Genomic DNA, 16,251 nt, shown 5'->3' on the forward strand with positions numbered 1-16,251 from the left:
GGGCCGGGGCCAGGGGGAAAATGTCAGAGGAACCAGATAAATGGGGATAGAAATGACAGAGAACAACAACATGACAATTAGAAAGAGCAAATAAAAAGGGAGTCGCATGGAACTAAAATTAATTTGCAGTAAGCGGGAAAGGTACAACCCCAGCAAATCAGTCTAGACACTGCGTCCTTTTGTTTCAAGCACAAAACTTTTCATTGTTTCCCTTGCACTAAACTCACTGCTTTTCTGGGTAAGCTCTACAGAGTTTTGCATCCATTCTTTGTTCTTCTCATAGACCCTGCATATTGTGATAGGAATTTGAATATGCAATTTATAACAAAGAAAGCTAAATGCTGTAAAATTATCAAGCCTCTTTCAGGTATGGCTAGGATATAATAAATTACAAAAAGTTATTTATAAAGCGCCACAAGGGTATGCAGCGCTGTACAATCTTACAAAATACAAAATTACACACAGGGAGGACAAGTGTTATAATAAATAAATACAATAAATATATATAAATACACAGTGCCATGTGGTATGAGACACAGTAGGAAGGAGGTCCCTGCCCCATAGAGCTTACAATCTAAGTATTGATATCTAAGATATATATATATATATATCTCCCATAGCCCCTCTACCATCCTAAAATGATGTAGCTAAATGTTCCCATGTCAGCTCCAAGCACATACAAACACAGTGCTGGTGTAGATAATTATCTAGCATGCAGTGCAATCCTTATTATCCACTGTTTGAAGACATTCTTCACTAAATTAATCACTCATGGCTGTTGCTGAAACATAAGCTGTACCCTACAAACATAGGGAATAATTGGGAAGAATGTTAAAATTTTGTCTCATACAAAGCATGTATGACAAATGAATTAATGAACTTTATATTTATAGGAATAGCACTCACATCTAAATGAAAAGCACCATAAACAGTTTCCTGCTTGTGGGGAGAACCATGCTCACTGCTCGGTCAGTGGGGCAAATGGCAGTCAGTACCATATTCAGCTGGCATTAGCAGGTGCTCAGTGGAGAAGCATGGGCTCCCTCCTCTGGCCAGAGAACATGGCTGCTACAGGGGACACACAGAGCACAACAGTTTAGCTCTGGAGTTCTGATTAAGACCAGCCTTTGTGCTTTAAGGCATTCACAAGCATTACACACTATTTTATGTTATATAAGATGTAGACATAATACTTAATTAGTAGAAAATGAAACCTTTCCAGTATAGACAAGATCTTTATGTACACACCACAGCAATCCAGTATCACCCCATAATGCATTTTGTTCTTGCTCATGTGGCATCCTCAAATAGAGGATTTCCAGTATTTATTATGGAAAGGAGTTGCTTGCAATTGCTGGCATTTTATTGCTGCAGCCCTGTTTGCCATTAACCCTAATCTTTTTGAACATTTTCCATTCCCTGACACCGGAGGTCAAAAAAAGGAATGCCTGTAAGCAAAAGCATAAGAGGGGGTGAACAAAAATAAATGTTTTGAGGTGCTAGTATCCTTTTAACAAAGACAAATTATGGTTATATTCATTAGCATAATTTCCAATATGCAGTATGGTTTAAGTGTGCAGTCAGGAAACATACATTTATTTACTGTATTACAGTTAAATATTTACTAATAAGGTACTCTGGAAAATAATTCCAGAAACTTAGTTTAAGAAGCCATCCATATTTGAGTTTTAAAGCAAATGTAATTTGCTGAAAATCTCAACTCACCAGCAAAATCTATAATTTCACAACTGAAACAAAGCGGTACCCTATGGAAAGTCACCTTAATGTCAGTGGGAAGCAACATGTCATGGAGTTTTCACGGGACACCTCTGATACAGAGACACTGATGTTGCTTTAAGACAGTGGTTCTCAACCTTCCTAATGCCACGACCCTTTAATACAGTTCTTCATGTTGTGGTGACCCCCAACTATAAAATGATTCCTAAGCCCATCAAAAATATGTGTTTTCCGATGGTCTCAGCCGACCCCTGTCAAAGGGGTCCTGACGCACAGGTTGGGAACCGCTGCTTTAAGAGAAAAGTTTATTGATAACAGGTACTGTACGCGGAGAAGTGTACACAAATAGACACTTCTAACCTGACCCTGGGGTACTGGGGTTTTATACCCTTTTACTGGTGTGACATTGAGAATGGGGCCCCTATCCTTGACCTACTACTAGCGAAGCTTTGAAAATAGGTTTTGTTATTGCGTTGGTAGGATTTACAGACTCCTTTATAATAACACTGGGATTCACTATCTTTTACAAGGTCCGTTTCAGAACTTATGACAAAACTTAGAAGTGGTGTTTTTAGCTACTAAAGGCATGGTAAAGCTGAACATCAAATAGACTATATATGCAATATATGATTACACAAACAAGATGATTTTGGAAAATCCTAACCACAACCCATGAGCAGAAGGGAGGGGGTCACAGTCCCTGTGAGTAGAAGGTTTTGTACACGATTACAATTAATGCTGATCAATAATCCACATGTGACCTTCCAGTGGTTCCCAAACTGTAGGGCTGGATCCCCTTGGGCGGCCTGGAGCAGTGGCGGGGGAAGGCACAGTTAAGCTTCTATTCTTCTCTACGTAATGCTAAAAAACTGAATGTCAGATACCCTGTTTGAAGGTCAGTTAGGGTTAGAATTGTAATGGACATATTTTTGCAACAATATTTTCTTATATTTGTAACTTTGTTAATGCTAATGGGATCCCTGACCACTGGCCTTAGACAGGTCTAGAAGTAGGGCAAAGGCAGCATTAAGTTAATAAGAGGTGCTTTGTAAAAATTAAAAGTGGGTTACATTATTATAAAATTAGATAATTTAGTAATATATACTTATAGTGCAAATCCCTTCCCTCCCCCAGCTGCTGTGACACTTACAAAATGTAATTGCATTTCCCTGTTAGCTAGTGTTGTATGTACCATTCTGGGTTCACAGAGCAATTCTATATGTTCTATCGCCCCACAAATTATAATTGTACATTAGACAACCCAAAGTTGTCCCGCACCTGTTGACTTGAATGGGAGTCATTGTCAAGTGTGAGTGCACTTGTTTGTCATGCAGCTGGCCCAAAGGTGGCTACATGCTGGCACATTTCAACTTCCGATTCGGGTCCGACTCCACAGCATATCTGCCCATGTATGGGGCCCTCCGACAGACCTCCCTAACCAATATCTGGCTAAAAATTGGCCAGATGCCAATCGGACAGGCTTGCATCGGCTCATTAATGTGGTCCTCGCTATGACTTTTCCTGTCCCCTTCATTGCAGTGTGATCTTTGGCCCTAGGGCCCACAAAAGGTAGCCATATCTTACTGTGTATGGCCACCTAAATGGTTACCTGCCACTAGCAAGCAATTGCCATTCATAATAACGGTAATCAATTTTAAGTGTTTTGTCCACCAACCATAAAGCTACAATTTGCTGTGGTGACAAAACTTTTAGATTTGCCCTGTGTGCCATAGCCCTTAAGCCCCTGTTGACTGCATCTTAATATTCAGGTGGTGCAGGTATATTTGGGGAGCTAGGCTTAATTATGAGTTAATTACTAATTATTAATCTAGTAAAGGCAGTGAATTTGAATGACAAGGAACAGACCTGTGTTAAACAGAAGTAAGAGTCCTGCTTTTGTTCCTGACTGAAAAGCTGCCCACTGACTGTTTCACCGTAAGCAAGGCTTTGAGCTCACAAATTCCTAAATTATCTCTGCAGTGTCAGTTCAGAACTCATACTAGCACAAGACTGATCTGCTGGGATTTGGGTTTCAGGAGGAAAAGCGTTATCATTGAATCATGTTTCAGCTAAAACAAAGGCCACTCTTTGTTGGATAAGAAGGAAACCAGTCTTCTTTATAGAAGCCTGTACATCCCAGGAGCATGAAGGACCATCTTAAACCAAACAAAGGATGGGCTATGTATCAAGCAGTCTGCTAAAGCACACTGTCGCTCATCAATTATTTAATATTCTGTCCTTTTGCAGCCATGTACAAGGTCGTTCATCAAAGTGTCCTAGCTACAAGACAAAAAAGAAATATATTTTTCACATCTAGTTCCATACAAAGTACACACAGGCAGTTATATTTTTATTTTGCTAATCTGAAACAGCAAACAAGGCCATATTCATGAATACAATTATTAGTACATATATAGAGATTACGGAAAAAAGTTACAAGCTCTTTTCATATCTTTTATTATTTGGATAGTACAATAGTGATGTAAGGGTTGACGTGATACCTGTGGGGTTGAAATTTGGGAACTTTTGTGGGTTTAGGTTGGGTGCAGGTCAGACTGGGTAGGTACAATCCTTGGGAGTGGGAAGTACGGAGTGGGTGTGGGACTAAAAAGGCATCATTTTGCAGGTTAAGACATGTGGCTCTTTTTTTATATCTTTAGTTATTTGGGCACCAGTGCAGTAGTGATGTGAGGGATGACACGAAACCTGTGGGACCCCTGTGAATGGAAATTTGGGCAACAATTGTGAGTTCAAGCTTATGCCATATGTAGCAAATTCTGGGGCTGTGGATAAATGCAGGCCGGGAACTTGAAACAGCTCTCTTCTGTGTCTGCACCACTGCGTAGGCCCGGGTGCAGGCACACAGAGTGCATTTTGAGGCCAAAGTCTGCTCCATGTGCCTGCAGAGTGGCTCCAAGTGCACACAGAAGAGCGCTGTTCTAAGCAAAGGGGCTAATTCTGAACTTATCCGCAGGCTGAGAATCTGCCACTTGTGGCATAAGCCTTAGGCTTGTCTTGGGTGCAGGTTGAGTTTTTACTGATCTGTACACATCACTACAGTGCACCATTACAGCTGACTATATATATTTTTACAACAAAAGTAATATTTTACAACAAAACAAAATAATTAATATTGTTAATAAATATTTAAGCTGTATATAGTCTAAGGTACCTGAATGTACTAACCTGTAATGCACCAACAAATCAATCCCTCTGTGAGTGCTACCTTACTTCGTACACACAACCCACTGCCTAATTTTAGAACATATGGATTATCAGCAGCACTCTGCTTTGTATTAAACATGGCAGTGCCCATGGCTGCGATATCACTGTGATGCTCAGGACCTGCGTTCAATGCTTGAATATAGGATTTTCTTGCAAACTGGGTGTGCTCTAAATTGCCAATTCTGACTGCTTTCCTGGTTCCTGATCCTTTGGCTAGTTTCTGACCCTGCTGTTTTGCTGCCTGAACCGACCTGTGCCTGGAACACCCTTCTGTTTCCATGTTTTGAACTATTTATTTACCTGATCTCAAGCTTCCTCCTTGATCCTGACTACAACATCAATAAGAGCCGAGCAGGGTTTTACACAAACAACCTATTTCCTGTATGTACAGTACAAGCTATTGATGTACAGACTGTGTCTGTAATGCTGTACTAAGGAGCCCAGAAAGGAAGCAGCTAGCAGGTGGACTGTGTCATGGGAGAAACTAGAACTGGAAATTGGACATACCAGGAACTACACCTACAAAGATCCTTCCCCAGGGGGATCCTGTTTGTGGCTCCTGGGAGGGCCAAGCTATAGAAGGTCATTTTGTCTGGCAGGCATAATGGTCATAATGACCCACCCACATGATGGCGTTCATGCTTTTAGGTCCTTCACTAATTAAGACTTCATATATGTTTTATTAATGTGCATCCATATCTATCAGTTTGATAGAATATCATGCTAAGAGCAGCTTCCTATTCTAGAGACAGCAAGTGATGGGTAAAAAAAAAGCTCCCCCTTCAGTGTTTTACTTTATCCATAGAAAGGCAAATACAGTGATAAATATCTGAAGTTCTGTTAATATCTAATAGAATTATGGTAATCATTCTTTTTTCTCATCACCCTTCATAAAATGCCTATGGAAAAAAAATCCATACTTAAAAAACCCTGTTATATTGATTGATATTTCATAAAAAAAGAGGAAAAAAATTGGCAATATTCCCTGTTTCTCAGGATGATTAATAAGAACAGCTAATTTCTGATCTTAAAAAATTGCTCCTAATTACAAATTAGGTCTTAACCAGCCCTGCAAGGATCTGCTGAGGATGATTTGGCAGAGACCACTTTCATTCTGCAAGTATCATCTAATTTTAGTTAAATATAATGCAATCAATGGCAGATGTCTGATATGAAATATGAAGGTGCTGATATGCACTTCTTGTAGAAAGGAAATGCGTTTTTAATCTCATTAGTGCCTGGAAGGATCATTAAACACCTCCAAAGGTGTGTGCCAGGCATGCCGACCTCTAGGTTCCTGAACAGGTTTTCATTTTTAGCTACAGATGTGAAGGAAGCATAAACATCACTCTTCCGCCCTGACGTGATCCTTGGAATGGCTCAATAACTCATAATACTATGATGTAATTATCTTCTTTTACAAGAGATATGTTATCAAACACCATAAGTAAGATAAGTGATTCACCGTCACCCGAGGTTGGCAAACGAGAGGATCTTTCTCCAATATACCCACTATGAAGTGGTTGACATTGGATTAATCTGATTTTCAGCCAGGTATCGGTTAGGCAGGCTCATCTGAGGGCCCCATACATGGGCTGATAAGCTACAGACTCAGACTGTCAGAACTTTAACTTACATTTGCTTGGTGCATCCTGTGAACCCTGGTCTTATGCCATGGTACATCCAGCCCTTTGCAGTTTGCTCCTGCTGCTGCTGCTAATATTGCTAAGCTGCCAGAGCAGCATGACAATAAAAACAAACACTGCATCAGGAATATGAATGGAGAGCTGGTTAGAAATAAGTCATAAAGCAGGTGGTAGTTACAGTGAATTTTGCACAGTAAAAGAGGCAATTAGGGCTACACCCTAAACTGTACCTATGTTGGGCACATGTTAGTTAACAGCATATAGGGAGCAAAGGGGCTTAACAGTATTCTGTCTTTGTGAACTATATACCTTATTCCCAGGAGTTCCTTATGTCAAGGGGCACTTTTTCTCCTTGCTGCAGTCTGACATACAGTGTAACAGTTTAAAAAACAATACGGCTTATAGGAAAGTATATGCCCATCAGGCTTGGACTGGCAATCTGTGGATTCTGGCAAATGCCAAAGGGGCTGCTGTAAGATGTCATAGACCAGTGATTCCCAACCAGTGGCTCCTGACCAACATGTTGCTCACCAACCCCTTGGATGTTGCTCTTAGTGGCCTTAAAGCAGGTGCTTATTTTTGAATTTCTGGCTTGGAGTAAGTTTTGATTGCATAAAAAGACAGATGCACTGCCAAACAGAGCCCCCTGTAGGCTGCCAGTCCACATAGGGGCTACCAAACAGGCAATTATAGCCCATATTTGACACGCTCACTTTTTTCTATGCATGTGTTGTTCCCCAACTCTTTTTACATTTAAATGTGGGTCACAGGTAAAAAATGTTGGGGACCTCTGCCTTAGATAGTCACTTCTTACAGTATTGGGTGCGTGGGGGCTGTTTGGGCCTCTGTGTACTTGAAATGCCAGGCCCTATATTGAATCCCAGTCCTGGTCTGGTACCCATCAAACTTACTAGATCACAGAAACCTATTGTATAAGTATCATAATGTTTAATCAACTGCCCCCCCCCCCCCCCCATCCAATTCATCATGGCTAATGTAGCACATTTTAAACTACACAATTCTAATCCGGACTGTAAAAAAATGCTAACTAATCATTTAGAATTCTATTAATTTAGTATTTTTAAAATAGCAGCTGGGACTGTGTGGCTTACGCCTATTAAAAATGTATTTACGGTCATCATCATTTTACATCCTTCTTGGCCTATCCCTTCCTGGCCTAGGAAGATATGTTCAGGCCATTACAAAACTGACACATAGTTTCATGCACTATAACCTGTACCAATCATATATTCTTGGCTTTATAATGAAATTGAGCTGGCAGTAGTGGACTTAATACTAAATACAGCTTAAAGATTTGCATGTGATGTGAACACAGGATGCTAATTGGTGTTTAGTAATCTGGGGCATGCAGGAGACAATTTATTTTTCCTCTCTCACTCAACTGAATAGATAATTACTACTTTGCCTATCATTTAGGCCTGATTGCCCCACTACTAATGAAAGCCGATAGGCTTCCTTTCAGAGCTATAGTGAACTTCCCACCCATTTGAGAACAGCTGTGGGAAGGCCAACCCAGACAGACTGACCCCAGACATTGGTTGCAGACATCTGTCCCAGAAGCTGTGACATTATTAGTACTCCTTATTATACTATTAACAATAAACACTTTACTACTACCAAAGACAGCTAAAGGGCCCCCATGGCTCGACTGTTTGTGAAATAGGTTTCTGTGTTTGGTTGTATGGTCTATGAATGCTTGATTGATAGCAAACCTATTACTTAAAATGAATTAGAAGTCTCTGAATGAAGTGTGCATATGTGATGAGTGCAAGGCTGCTGACAAATGCATTGAGCTTTTGTTTTGGGTCAGAAAGTGATGAATTCCGAACTTGGCTGGTAAACCTGCACTACTAAAGGCCTGAAAAGAGACCTATCAGAGACTCGACCTGGGGAGGTTGGTATTTTTAAATCCTAAGGCCTCACAATGCTGGCAAATTTCCATCTTGTACGGTAATTTTAAGCAACATTACAAATTCCACTGACAGTAATCAGTGACAGAACTAAAGCATGGGAGTTGACTTTCAGAAATATTTATGACACTTCGATAGTCATTAACTTAATCTGTTACACCCTACAAAGAAGGAGGCACCCCAACGCTGTGCACCTGCTACAACACCGATGCTTTGCTGTCCTTCATTTTTCCTGTCTGCCTTTCTTCAAAACTTTAACAAAGAGCTAATTAAACCAGGGTGAACGCATGTCTAGAATGACCTACATCTAGCTCTATTTAATGAAATGCACCTTAGCAGGCTAGGCAGGCATATGTTATTTATAAGAGTCTGGCACGGCCTAAAAACAAGATAATTATCAAAAGAGTTGTGCAAAGAGAGCAAAAAAGGGTTAATAAGTACAAGAGGAGCTGCAATAGCTCTACCTGTGACTGTCTCTCTGCTGGGCCAGCCAGGCGCTATCTATCATGGACATGACAGCTGAGATTCATTTCAAGACCAAGAAAATGCCAGCTAATCCTTTCTGCAAGACATTGATAGACTAGCAACTTGGGAAGGATTGTACAGCAGTAATGAAATTAGGCCTGAAACTGCTAGTGGATTGCAGATAATTACCCTTGTCTTTCACCAAAAATAACAATCTTCCAAAGCCACATAAACCCTTGTAGTCACTCAAAACTTCACAAACACCATAGCTGAGCGTTCTTTTTGTGAACAGGGTCCCCCAGAAATTCAAGCCTGTGTCTCTAACCCTGACGTATGTCATCCCGGACTTCCACTGCTGATTAAACCCACTGGGAAGTTATTCAAACTGGATATAAAAGGGCCACCGTTTCCATTTCAGGGCTTGTGCTCCATTCTCTTTGTGTCTCAATTTTCACACAAAAAAATTCCCAAAGGAACTATCATACCTATGTTTTCCTTTGGAGAATAGCATATAAGGCAACAAAAACCATCACATCAGATATATGCTGTTTAATGTTTAGGTATAAAGGAAATCTTTTAATTTCAACATGATGCCAAATACTACTAGATTTCGGACAGAACTGTATAACTGAGTAACAAAAAAATTATAAAATTAACAACTGTGATTTTGATACACTACTCTGGGAAAACACAAATACAGTTTACTAGGAATGGATAAAATACTGCTTCAGGTGGCAATACATGAGAGGGGGTAAAAGCTACCAATTCAGTCTTTCCAGACAGCTTTTTGCCTGTGTGTGGTGTAAGCCATCAGGCCTGCTTGGGCAGATTTCAACTTGGCAGTTTTGATAGTGCCATCAGATCGAGGACCACATCTGTGCATTGGTGTGGTCATTGTGCCAATGGCCTGAATAGGTCCAATTATGATCCCCAGGGCCAAATAATTGGAACAGTCCAATATTGCCCAACTTATTGGCATATCAGTGAAATATCTGCTCATTTGGTGATCTTGTCAAATAGATCTTTTTTCAACCCAGTTTCACATCAAAGAAGCAACTTTCTTTCAGTCATACATTAGATTTCCTTTTAAAATATCATATATGAGACATTTATTTTTTTAACTGAACTATGTTGAACTATGAGAACTGAACTAGTTCTCTGAACTATGCATTGTTTGTTGGTTGAATGTAGTTTGTTCTAGATGTATTCATTTCTTGTTATTTTGATAAATATATTCCCAGTCAATGATATAAAGCCTTTAGTTTAGGGGACTGTATATCTTGACACTCATACCTGTTTCCCATAGACAATATTTTCACTCACCAAAATATAGCCTATAGAGGAATTTGAATGTCCAGACCATATGGGTACTTTACTAAGACCTGGGGAAGAAGTACGAATAGGGACATGAGTGACTTGCTGGGCACTGCAGCTCCCACTGACTCCAGCCCTTTCCTGACCACCTGAAATAGGGTAAGTACAGTATGTTTTTGCACACTGCCTTCTGGGTGGTAAATAAGCTATCCCAAATGACATATAAAATCTATTCCACTGGGGCTTGTCTGGGGAACAATCTTAGAGATCTATTTTACTTGTGGGGAGGGGGTGCCTAATATTTTGTCACCCCCCCCCCCCCATAGTGAAATACACTTTACATGTCTTTTAAGGTCTTTTGCTTATTCTTATCAATATTTAATGTGACATGTTCACATTCATCTTTATCATCAGTATGGGTATCTGCTTCTCAAATTTCTATATCCGCTCTGAATTAATGTGGGTTACAGTTACTGACCTTTAGCAACAAATAATTAATGTTATTCCATGTGCAATGGTGCAGTTATTCCTTGCCTAGTATCCAGTACTGATTCCTTTTAGAATGTTCTGTTTAGAATTGAGCCTAGGATCTTCCTGCGCATAAACCAAATGTCTCAAATTATTTTAGGTTTCCCATTACTGAACAGTTAGGGAGCCAAGTCACAGTAAAGGGAAAAAGAGTGAAAATAACTTTGTGCATATGGTATTACTGTTATGGCATTGTGTGATATAAGACACCAAGACAATAAGATTTCTAAAAAAATGTAGATTTTTTTTTGGCCTTTGATATTTGAGGATATTTTTTGAAAGTTCCATTTTAAAAAAACGTGGCATGAAAAACACGAAGGCAAAATAAGCAAAGCAAAACGTAGCAAATAAAGGCTCCCAAGTTTCTACAAAAGTCAATGGCAACTGTGTCTAAAGATCAACATTACTTTATTTCTTTTTCCCCAGTGTATTAAAATAGTCAAGATTTCAACCTCTTTGAAAATGAATAGAACAATGTGATTATTTTTTCTCGCAACAAAACTCAAAGAGGTTTGGACTGTTCTGTTGGAATATTTTTTTAATTAAGTTAGAATTGAGAATTAAAAAGCAGTAGTGAAAAAAAATAACGTGAGCTTTCTTGCTTTTTTTCACCCACAATGGCGTTTTTTTCTTGAATTCGAAAAAAATGATAAATCTGCCCGTAAGTTTGCCCTGTTGCAGTAACCCATAGCAACCAAGCAGCAGGTAGCATTTATTGGTGATCAGTTTAAAAGCAAACATTCTATTGGTTGCTATAAGTTACTACACCTAGGCAAACTCAATATACTCAGGTATATATTTAAGAGACTGCACTGTCAGTGAGTTTGTAAGTAAAACAAGAAACCACCTTGTATCCTGACAGCAGTGTTATATCTCCCTACCTATTCATAATAATAAGCCTTTCTCATTATATTATGCCTTGATGACAATAAGTAATTGCTGTTATGGTTATTGTAATTTAAAGATCAATATAAATACTCATTCTTATTTAATTTTAGGATCAATATAAACGCTCATTCTTTAAATGAAAGTGGTTTGTGCTAAATCTCCGCTCAATGTTTAAGTCAAATAAATGCTAGCTATGTTGATTGTAAGCTCTACTCGGGCAGGGATTGATCTCTGTAAACCCCTGCATGGCATGTCACTGCTGTATTCTTCATTGCCATCAGATGGCAGTATATAGCTAGCTATAAACAGGATGGAGCCACAGTTTGTCCTTATGGTGCATTTTCACAGGAGCCATAAACTGAGGTCCTTTATAAGATGTGCAGTGCACTGGGCAGCATACTATAGGCTGTATGTGCAAAAGTAATATTACTCATACAAGCTAAACACCTCTGCTGCTGTGTTTAATCAGTACAAAATGCATTTTAATGGATATATACTGCATGAACTAACTCGGGTGCTGTCCATATTAATACTTCTATAGGGCACAACTATTAATTTTTTCTAAGCTTGAAACAAAGTATTAAAATGTTACAAATCTCCCCCAATTGGAAATGGTTATTGAAAGAAAAGTGTGCAATGATTATGTAGAGTGCAGTGGGGGCCACTTCAGGAATGCTGTGTTTTGTGTATAAAAAATGCAGCAGGCAGAATGCCTGAAATTGTTGTGTGTGTCATAAGCCAAACAAATGCTTTTCTCTTAGGAGCCTACATTTAGGGGCTGATTTATGAACCCTTGTTCATTTTTTTATGGGCGGTAAAGAATAAGCGGCTCATATTTACAAATTGCTTTCTGTGTTACTGCAAAACTGATAAATTATTTTGAGTCGGAAGAAACCCATAGAAGGGCATTGCTTTAAACTGAATACAATTATTGTTCTGTTTTGGGCACTTTGCAAATCTTTATAATCTGCGCATTAACTCCAGATGTGCCAGTATAATCACTACAGGAAATAGACAACCAGCATATTAAACACAGACTTGCTACTGTACAAAGATCATTAAACATGTCTATTTGGCATTCCATTAACTCTACACTGATTTTTTCGGTGGCAAGATACAAGTTTCAAACTGGTACCTGCTTGCCTAGTACTTTTTATCGGTGCACCTTAGCGGTGCCTGGCCATGCTGTACTCACTTTGCCCCCCCACTTACACAGCTTTCTACACCTCTTGTTTTCTATTAAAGCTTAATTTCTGGTAGAGCCCCTTGGAGACTTGGACATGCTGAAGTTTGAACTTCCCTTCCAGCCTACCAATCGCCACACAGCTATACCGGGACTTAAACTTAATGAGACAACAAGTGGTGAAGCAAGCTGTATAAGGGGAAAGAGGATGCAGGCACTGCAGCTCTGCCCTCCCTACTCGATTCTGTAAGGTTTGCAAAATTCCCAACCCCTTGCCCCATTTGTGGACACTCATGGGCAGAATGCGGTGATATGGCAATCACTAGAGATTTCTTTGCTGGTGGAAAAACATTGGAAAAGGCAGAGGTGTAATCACATGATGCCAGGCCCCCCCCAAAAAAATTATCTTTGGTTCCCCCCTTCACTCAGGTGCACATGTGAGCCATGTGTAATTGCCACTCCTGCCTACACTTAGTTCTGGCCTTGCTCATATTTAACCCTGGACCCATTCCCCCTGCACCTGTTGGTGTGGCTGCATTTGAGTGTGCCTCACAATCTATTCTATACCTGTCTGTACCGTGCCCCTTCCTTCCCAACCACCTCACAGTTGCAGGTTCTGCTATGCTTTTAGTTATGCCACTGGGGGTGAGGATCCTATGCATCTGCTATGGGGTTAAGACTAATGTTACATATGTCTCATTCTCTGGCAGTGAAATAAACACAATTCACTCAAGTCTGACAAGCACAGCATCTGCTTGCCAGCGCTCACATTGGGCACATTTTGCACCATCTTTTGTGTTTATTTTAAGGTTTAAATTCTCCCAGTGTATGCAGTGACAGGCCCTGCATCTGAACATGGGGAGTGAAATGTGTGCCAAAATGTGTGACATTAGCCACTGTACTGCGTGCCGAACTCTAACACCCACAGGAAGTTCAAAGTTCATTTAATTCAGACAAACTGACACATTGATCTGCTTTGATAAATGTGTTAATTCATTAAACACTTTACTGTCTGTCAGGAATGTGAAGTGTTAATAACAATGAGTGCTATCTGAGCTGTGGGTGTGTTTCAAGTTTCCCCAGATTAAACATGCCCTTGAATATGGCTGGGAGAATATGAATCCTTCATATGCTGAATTTGATTTATTTATTCTAATTCAGCCCTAACCTGAGCATGCAGTCACTACTGTCACACTACAGAGCATTTCCAGTGAGAGAAATGCACTGCGATCACTGCTGCCCTACATATTAATGGAAATGCGTGAGTTTGGGAAGAAAGAAACACTATTTTACAACTGACCTCTCTTGCCCTTTAACACTCTCTGACCTCCCTATTGTCTTTGCTTATAAAGTCGGGAGGGCATTGTTTGCGAACAATGAAATTGTAATCACTTGACTAATTTTATATTGCAGGCCCCCGCCGCAAGCGAAATCTATTACCTCCAGCTCTGCAGACTGGATTGTGCTTCCCTAATGAAAGCGTACATGGAAAATGTATCCATGCAGTTTATTTTTAACACTGAATACAATTGTTCAGCCCATAAATGGATTTGACAATTATAGCTGTACTTATTCGAGTTCTAGAATTATTTCGTTATTGTGCAGTCTTGCCGTATGTATTATTAATGTGCACAAACAATCAGCACTTTTTTTTTGTTTTTGCAAAGGTACCCACATCCATAGACAGAGGGAGAGAGGAAGGAAAGATTGGCAGAGAGATGTATGCAAAATAAATATCTATCCTAATGGTTTTAATGTAGTTGTGAGCATAACTTCCCCAGGATCAGTGGCCAGCTCCATGTTGTAGCTCATATCACTCCCAGGTGATCCCAGTGGTCGCCAATAAGGGCAACTATTTGGGAGTTTTAACCTTGAGAGCCAGGTAGTTGCAGGTAAAACTTAGTCCCTATAGAAAATAATAAAGCAGTAGAATTCTTAATGAATCAGATTAAAGTGAGTGTTTAGACCACAGATGACTTTGACGTCATCTTGAATATATTACAATATATGAACAATTTCTGTTTTGTTTAAAGGGAAGGGCATATTTAGTATGACCAAGCAAAGGGCTTATTATTAAAGGGGTTATTCACCTTTAAATTAACTTTTTGTATTATGTAGAGAGTGCTATTTGGAGATGATTTGCTACTGGTCTTCATTTTTTATTATTTGCAGTTTTTGAATGATTATAAAATAACTTTTTGTTTAGCAGCTCTCCAGTGATTGTAACCACTTACCTGATACTCTGGCCCAGTGCTCCTGTAAGCAGAAAACTACACTTGCCAGGGCACCTGCTAACGATCCACTTTCTCCCATTTAACTTTATCAGAATCCTGGGGCCGATGGAGGTTCAGTAGAGGGAAAAAGCTGTCTTTTTTGTTAAAGTTCAACTTTTCACTCTACAGAGCATATGCACGCGGTGCTAAGACAGAAGCAGGAAGAGGATCTCACTTACAGGTACCCCGGGACAATGCTGTTTTCTCCTAACAGGAGAACCAGCCCAGGGTATCAGGTAAGTGATTACAATCACTGGGGGGTGCCTAACATTTTGGCACCCCCAGTGGTTAGACCTTTCCTTCTCCTTTAAACTGTATATAATAATAATAATGGCCATGTTTGTTTTCATATTAAACATATCCAGCCTGTGACCCCTAAGATCCTGTTGAAGTACCATTCTCAACAAGTTTTGCAGCTCTTTGCAATAATGTTATAATAAATATGGATCTTATATTAAATGAACAAAGATTCATACAGAATAGAGCAATAGGATAATGCTGGCCATACACGTGGCAATCTGACGATCGTCACATCGTCAGATGTGCCACACACCATTCAGGTCTGAATCGGCAGGTAAGGAGGTAGAAACAATAGGATTTCTACCTCCTTCTGCCGATTCAGCGCTGAAGGGAGATTTTGGTCAAAATTTTCCAACTGGTCCGATCGGCGAGTCGGCCGATATCAGCAGCTTCCTGCACGCCAACATACCATACACGCACCGAATATCGTACGAAATTATCTGTGCATGTATGGCCACCTTTAGAGAGCCATGATTTCAACTGCTTCAAATCTAAAGGCCTGGGGAACAATTGACACACAAGGTTGATCCTTGGCAGTTGAAGGTGTTGGGAGCAATTTCTCATATCAATAGCTGGGGGCCACAGGTTGGAGATTCCACCAAGGGCAGCCCTGGTGTGCAGTGCATACAGCACTTGTACCAGTCCCAGAGCAGTGTAGGAAATAATTCTGACTTAGACTGTTTCAGCTGCTTTCTGCTGGTTGGGAGAAACAAGAGGCTGCAATTTCCTTGGTGATTTATAGAATCGGTGAAGTGAAAGAG

Source organism: Xenopus tropicalis, chromosome 1 (genome assembly GCF_000004195.4).
Source record: "Xenopus tropicalis strain Nigerian chromosome 1, UCB_Xtro_10.0, whole genome shotgun sequence".
NCBI lineage: Eukaryota > Metazoa > Chordata > Amphibia > Anura > Pipidae > Xenopus > Xenopus tropicalis.